The sequence below is a fragment of the Daphnia pulicaria genome, chromosome 7 (genome assembly GCF_021234035.1).
Source record: "Daphnia pulicaria isolate SC F1-1A chromosome 7, SC_F0-13Bv2, whole genome shotgun sequence".
Classification (NCBI taxonomy): Eukaryota; Metazoa; Arthropoda; class Branchiopoda; order Diplostraca; family Daphniidae; genus Daphnia; species Daphnia pulicaria.
In genome coordinates this window covers 7,162,791-7,170,492 of record NC_060919.1, presented here as the reverse complement: position 1 = coordinate 7,170,492, position 7,702 = coordinate 7,162,791, and the positions used below count along the sequence as shown (strand labels likewise).

The following is a 7,702-nucleotide window of genomic DNA, read 5'->3' as shown; positions in this document are numbered from 1 at the left end:
GCATTGTTTGTTACGAACGAAACAGGGAATGCAGTTAAGTGGACGTATTACATGAGTTGATGGCTTAACGATGGAAAAGTATAGACTACCGCAGTTTTTAATTGACATAGTAATTGTTGCCTGGCATTATTGATAGCCTAATTACGTATGTGTTGCAATGCAGAATGATCGATATAATTGTTGAACATATCATGAAGCTGATACTTGAAGGATAAACGACGGCGATAACACCAAATTACTAATGCTTCTAAATATCCTTTTTGTAGTCCCACTATATTTCTCCATGGCACTGTTACGGTATAAAAAAATTGAACACGTCCTTATTCTTGTTATTTCAGTTTATTAGTGAATATTGAATTTGATGTCTTTACCAGGACGTTGATTTTCTTTCTGTTTCATTTTATTAATAGAGCAGGTAATTTATTGAAAAGTAAAATGCATTTAAAATTGAATTAATAATTAATAAATAACGTGTTAGGTCAGCCTTTAAATGTTATGAAGAAATTGTAGAAAAACAGGTGAACTCAAGATATTTCCATAATCTGCCATATAATTGGTTCGTTTGGTTCATATAAAATTGTTTTCCCTATTTTTGTAGGACTGACAACGCCAGACGTTAACCTACTCGAAGAGAATTTTTCCGTAGCGAAACGCGGTGGAAATACGCTTTAAATAGAACCGCTTGGTTGAAACGCTTACTATAGAATGCATTATTATTGCATTCTAGAACGCCTTGTTTCCGTTTATTTCTTCATCACTGTATGCGTTTCTGGAAATGCAACTAAAATTCGTTTCAAAATGCATTTGTTCATATATTTATTTTGCATTTGAATTGAACTTATTCACGCACCAAAGTTTACTTTATATTAAAAACTTTTACTCATCTATTTTCTTATCTCTTCTCTACACATTTTTTAAAAGAAAAATTTTAGACACATGCATTGAAGTGAGATTTATCATTTTATTAACTGTCCGAGAAACAGCACACACAACAGCACTGACACAGATACCGAAAGAAATTCTGACTAAGAAATTGCACTGACAGTGATATACAGAACGAGAGTACAATTTGTTTCAAGGTAAAAAAATTCTATGCTGTCCATCTAAGTTAGATGTGTTCAGCTTGTGATCCACTTCATGGATCACTTACGCCACTTTCCTTCGACCATAGACAGTAAAAACAAGACAAGATTCACGTGGCAGAGTACAAATGGCCACTCCACTGAAGAAACGAGAGCTCTAAATCAAGAAGAAAAAAATTAATTACATTCTTTTCGAAAAAAATAAATGGAATAAATAGTTAATAATTTTACCTTTCACGGACTGCAGCAGACCTTTGGGTTGCGTGTGGATAAAGTTTACCAAGAGTCGATCAATTTCTCCGTGACGAGAACGGAGACCGTCACGTGAGTGAGTGCTCCCAGCTCTCTAGACAGCAGATCGTTAGCTTTGATTGCAATATCTGTGATGCCATCTTCTGCAATCTTCAGCAAAGGCCTGGGCACTTCGTCTATATGAAGTAGACACAACAAGACATCCGTTTCCAGTTTGATACAGTGGTGGGTGGTGGACGTACTTGTAGTCACAAAAGCTGTTCGACTGATAATATCACACGTGAAATTGATGATGGAGTGGGCTATAGAGAAATGAACTGCCACTGATATGGACTCGGTGCAACTTGACTTCAGTATCGAACTAGTCTATTAAATAGATTTAAAAATGTAATGATAATGATGGTTTAGTTGTTATGTAATGTATATTTTCTTACCACGTAACCTGCCAAATCCAATTCTTGAAAAAGGAATGAGTCTTCGAGACCTTAGGGCCTGGCCCTAATTGTTGACATCAAATTAATCAGATTCATTAAATTTGGTGATTGTGACAGCTACTTTTGGGGACAGGAGGAGGTACAAGACCCACACTCTGAGAATTGTTGCCACCATGTCTTGGTCTGGGTTTGATCTGAATCTTTGGTGATGCTGACGATTCAGGTAAAGGAAAGGGGAAAGAGCAAACACTTTTTGCTCTAACTTCAATATGAATAGGGCTGGACTCTCATCTGGGATGATAATAATATAATAATAATATAATTAACCATTAAATAGAATGAAAAATAAATACCTGAGTGACGTTTCACATAACAAAATTCTCAAACATTGGAAACCAAAACAACAATGGCGGACCACTGGCGGAAAACAGTTTGTGGATATGAAAACGCACACTAGAGGGAGCAAAACCACCTCGCCATCTAGCGCTCGATCTGCAAGTTCCGATAAAAACAATTATTACAGTCTGACAGCAGTTGATTTGCTCTCCTAAGACACGTAATTAAAGGGATTACGGATTCATAATCATGCAGACGGCGTTTTAAGTTTCAGGTCAAAGCTCTTGTTTATTTTGGGGTAGTTTCCGCTTTCTGGCAATTTCTACTTTTCTCAATCAATTTCTTACATTCAAAGATTTCAAAGACATTAATTGGCTTACTGGTTAGGATACTCGCTCAACATTGCCGGAGTCTACGGTCAAAATCTCGGTTCAGTCTGAAAATTAAAGTCATCATTTTTTAAACTATTATTCATTTGCATGGATAGATTTTTTTGAACGCTCTTTGGCGAATTACAAATAAACTGGATTTATTTCGCATTTAAGTTCAATTTTTTATTGTTTAATATATCTCCGATCGCGATACATCAGCACTCCATTTTATAACCGTTTATAACTGCGTTAAATTGGTTGGTCATCGATGGGCGGTGCCCGATGGGGTTGGGCTGGCTTTTCACTTTTTATCTTACCTTTCCTCCTTAAAAAATTTATCGAAATCCCCCCAAAACGCGTTGTTTAACCATCCCATTTAACACAACGCATATCCCTACGGGAAAATTCTTCTCGGGTACTTCAATACTCTATAGTCATTTTAGATATTTAAAATGATAAATTATCACAAAGTATAAGATTTTAAATGTAACTGTAACATATAAACAGTTGTGGTTACTTGGACTGATCAGAAGTCCCTTTCTCATATCTAAAACGGAATATAAAACCTATCGCGGAGGGTCTTCAGCAGCGATAACTGTACTCGGGAACTGATTCTATTCCATTTAGTCGCGGTTTCATACATATGATGTTTTCTTCTAAATCTTCTATAATCTCGTTTTGTCTTCTCTTTATTGACGATTAGATTTTTAGAACCCAATTTTAAAATCATGGTGAAATAAAAATCAAGTCATCCAATCAGTGTTAGGTTTACCTAGCATGAAAAATACATACAGTCATGCGTGAAAGTTTCTTGAACAGGCAAATGGCTCTCTATGTTTTCAGTTTAATTTGACGGAAGGGATACTACGGTGCCTACCGTACCCCCAGTATTTTGCGCCTTTTTCTCTTTTTCTTTCTTAGATAAAGGAAGAGAAGAATGGAAGGAAAAAGAGAAAAAGGCGTAAAATACTGGCGTGACTTGTTGTCTTTTCCGTTCACTACCAAAAGCTCAAAATCTGCAACCTAATAAATTGTAAATGTAAATTTTAACATAATGCACGGAAGATCTGTTACACAAATTTTACCAATTTGTTGATGTATTCTGCGTTACTCTTTAAAGACAACTCCACTTCCACCACTTCTGCTACCGTGTTCAATGGGAACATTGTTCTCAAACTATTGGTAATAAATGAAGTTGACGAATTGCAAACTGTTTTAAAGGTCACATCATTTACAGTTGTTTAATTTTAAGGTTAAGACGTTGAATTAGCAATTCTGTCATTCCTAGGAATATAGGAATTAGCTTAATATTTCCATTTGTTACCCTAATAATAGCAAATTAAGTTAGGAAATTTAATCCAATTGTATGTTAAGAAATCTTTTGGCAATAAATACCTTTGATAATGTAATCCAGTTTTGATTCCATTCCAATTACTTTTCTAGTAAGTGTTTCAGGCTGTCTGTGTATTTCAAAGTAATAAAATAGTAAAAATTTAAACTTATTTGTTATTTTTTTTACTTACAATAGAAGCGTAGACATTGGAGGTTCTACAGAACTAGCTTTTGATGTCGAAAAATGTTTTGAAGTTCCAGCTCTTGTTAAGTCTTTTTTCACCCTTATAATCATCAACATCAGATTGCACCGCAGATTCAGCAGATAAAAGTTTTGAAACAAGCTGTCTTTCTGTTGAGTGATGAGAAGCTATAAATGTTTATGTAATGTATAATTTTGTGAACAAAAAAAGCTTGTGTATAAAATTTACCAGATTCCTTTCTACTCGAATCGTAAAGAAAATTAAACAAAATGTCGGTATAGGTGTAGTCAAACTAAATTTAGTAATTATCATTTATGGTGCTCCTTTGTATCGCTCTTCAAAAACAAATGTTTTGCCTGTACTTGGCAGAATCACTAATATAAAAGACTCAAGTCCCTCAAAACCACCGTGCTTGGATGAGTTCTTGTCTCCCTTGATCGAAGTAATGAAGAAATAAGAAAAACATAAAGTAACCGTAGACGGAATATCTTTTAGTGTTAATTTACAGTATGTTATTTGTCATCCACCTTCCCGCAATTTCGTTAAAAAATGTGTCGGGCACGAAGCATTATTTGGATGTGAACGTTGCGTTCAAAGGGGTGAACCAATCGGTTGTTCAATGACATTTCAAGCAAAAAATTCAGACTTAAGAAATTATATATCATTTCGACACCAAAGAAAAAAAAAACATCATCATGGAACCAGCCCATTTACGGAGCTTAACATTGACATGATAAAAGTTAATTATTTTGTATATTGTTAATATAAATCTGAATATTTTTGTTTAATATTGATATAAAGGCAAATTTCTCTAACATTCGTACGTTATAGCCTAAATAATACCTCTTTATCGCCTTTGTTACATTTTTTTCAAAACAACATCATAATTAATTTAGATTCTTTTATTTTAACTATTTATGCGGACGTTGCAAAATAAGCCAAAAATTTAAAATACACTGATATGCCTAGCTTGTTATTTCCGTGATTTTATCAAACTCACATTCATCATCAGCGGATAAACAATTATAAAGCGCTGCAACTTTGCTCGATGATATACGTTATTACATACGCGGATACCATATCCTACTAAAAATATTAAAGGTTTAAATTTGATGACTGTGATTCTAACACAATTGCAGAAATAATAGGGTGTATAGTACTGTGAATATTAGCATACTTTTCATTTTTCACTAATTTTTCGGTAGTCGTTTATATTTTCAAGTCGGAAATCAAGGTATCTCAATTTACTATGGTTTTATTTTATATAAAAACCCAATAATGGTTTATATACCATACGCCCAAATTCCACGTTACATTAGGGCAATGGAGATTAAATTTTGAAACTTTAAGAAAGATATGAAGATAATGAAATACTAGAAATATTATGTAAATAACCTTGTTATTATGGCTTATATTATCTCATTATTTTAATTGCAAATTTCACTAGGTTTACCGCTTGGTTGCATGCACCTTGTGTGTTTGGGGGTAATGAAAAAATTACTGATGCTGTATTTACGTGAGAAACGATCAGCCATTAACAGAAGACCAAGAAAAACTAAACGAACAAACAAACAGGCCAAAGATCGAGTTTTTCGTCTTTCTGCAATTGCTCAAACTACGTTAAATGACAGAATAATTGCGTTAAGTAAATGTTTCTCTAGAATGCTTCAGTGCATTCCCATTCAAATTTTTTTTGGCAGATTAAAGATAATGTTGTGGAGTAAAAGGAGACCCTTATCACAACTGAAGAAGCGGTTATCCAAAATAGATAATTTTGGAAATTAAAACCCAGATTGTCAGAAACATAACTACTGTCCATAGAATTTTATTTCAGCTCCATAAATGTAAAATCTTCGTCCGATTGTTATTTAATTAACAACAAATACGAGGTTTTTAAAGTGCTTGAAAATACAGATCAACCCAATTCTTTTGTCAAATATTAATTAAAAGACAAACATAGAAAATATCCAAATCTGTTTGATTCTCCGCTTAAAGCTTCCCTTTTGACAATTTTTTTGCTGATGATCTAGAGTGTAATGGAAATCAACATGCTTTTAGTATGGGATTTGTTGATTTTAAGGATGTTGTTGGTTTGATTTACGAAGAAAGCCTTGCTTTTTTCCCTCTTCTTCATAATCTGTAATTGATCAATTTTACTGCCAAAATCAATTTTATAAACAACATGTACCTTTTTTTGTTTGCAGCATATGATAACTGAGAAATAATATACAAATTTAAGAATTATATTTTCTCTGTAATCATTTTCTGTACTCATCAGCGGCGTCTACATCACATTGATTTCATATAGGATTTAAAACAGGAAATCAAATATTTTAAAAAATATCAAAAACTTTTCAAAACAGTGTAACAAAATTGATATCTATACTAAGATACGATTACGACTTATTTTTCATATCGCATTTAAAACAGGAAACAACAATTTCATTTCAAAATAATGTAATAAAATGGATATCTTAAATTAGATATGATTACGACAACCATCATTGTCATATCAAAATGATGTAAGACAAATTGTGTTATTTAGTGAATCAATAATATATTCAAAATTGAATAACTACATTTTCATACCAAAATAAACATCTATTTCATATCACTTTTGAGATGTAATAAAGTGTAAATTTCATCAGATATAATGGAAATCTTTAATACATCACATTATTGATATAAAAAAATACACAGATGTCATGTCAATTTCATGTCACAATTTTATACAAGAATGTCAAAATGACATAAGCATTTAAAGTTGATATGAAATTGACAAGGCTCTGCTACCTGACTATTTAAACTCGTAACATTCTTATTTTTATTCTTAGCTCTTACCATTCATTGTGAATTTGTCACCTCATAGCTCTTTATTAGTTTCCGATAGCCTGAGTTATATGACCTTTGAGTCAATTTCATTGTGCTTGGGCTGTTGTTGTTGCAGAAGCTTCTGCATTAAAATCTAAATAAAAGCCTTATGAACGGCGGTTTATTCCTTTATGGACAGAGACATTTTCTTGAATAGAATACCGTATAAAACTTTGAAAGTTTACTGCTAAATTTACACGCAGGCTTCCAAATTAGGGCTGCCATTGTTACGCGAATCTAGAGAGAAGGATGCATTTCAAGCCTTTGCAAAAAATGGATTTTTTAGATGGAAAGATGTTACCGAGAGATTTAAAATACATAAACGATCTGCTCTTCATCTAGCCGTGGTTTCCGGCCTACTTGATGCTGAAAATACGCCAATTATTAAGCCTTTATTATTTGGATTATTTGATAATTTATTACAGCAGTGGTTTAATGATTCATTTCTTTTAATTGCTGCCACTTTCTCAAATATTCTTAAAAAGGATATGGAAAATAAAAGAAGTGCACTGAAACGAATCTTTTCAAGTATTCGATACTTGTGCATGCAAGGCTTAGCTATTCTAGGCAAAACAGAAGAGACATCTAATCTTCGCCAGCTACTCATTGAGAGGTCTTTGGATTATTTTTCATTGTAAAAATGATTGTAAATAAAATGTTTTCAACTCATAATCTCTCGCATTATGGAAAACATCCATTTTAGATATACCAACCCCCCCCCTCACATATATATATATATGTTCTCTCTTTCAAGGAGAATCCGGACATCTTCTCTTTGCGACACAGCACTCAGAAGAACTGAACCACAAGGGCCACCTGAC

The 7,702-nt window shown here is 33.2% G+C and overlaps 1 long non-coding RNA gene across 1 annotated transcript; it reads right to left on the bottom strand.

Annotated features, from left to right (window-relative positions):
• Positions 1 to 985: 985 nt before the first annotated feature.
• LOC124350963 lies at positions 986 to 2,183 on the bottom strand. The gene is made up of 4 exons (XR_006921305.1): positions 2,122 to 2,183; positions 1,769 to 2,059; positions 1,314 to 1,700; positions 986 to 1,237 (listed from the first exon to the last, which is right to left on the bottom strand). It is a non-coding gene; the product is annotated as an uncharacterized LOC124350963 (long non-coding RNA).
• Positions 2,184 to 7,702: the final 5,519 nt, after the last annotated feature.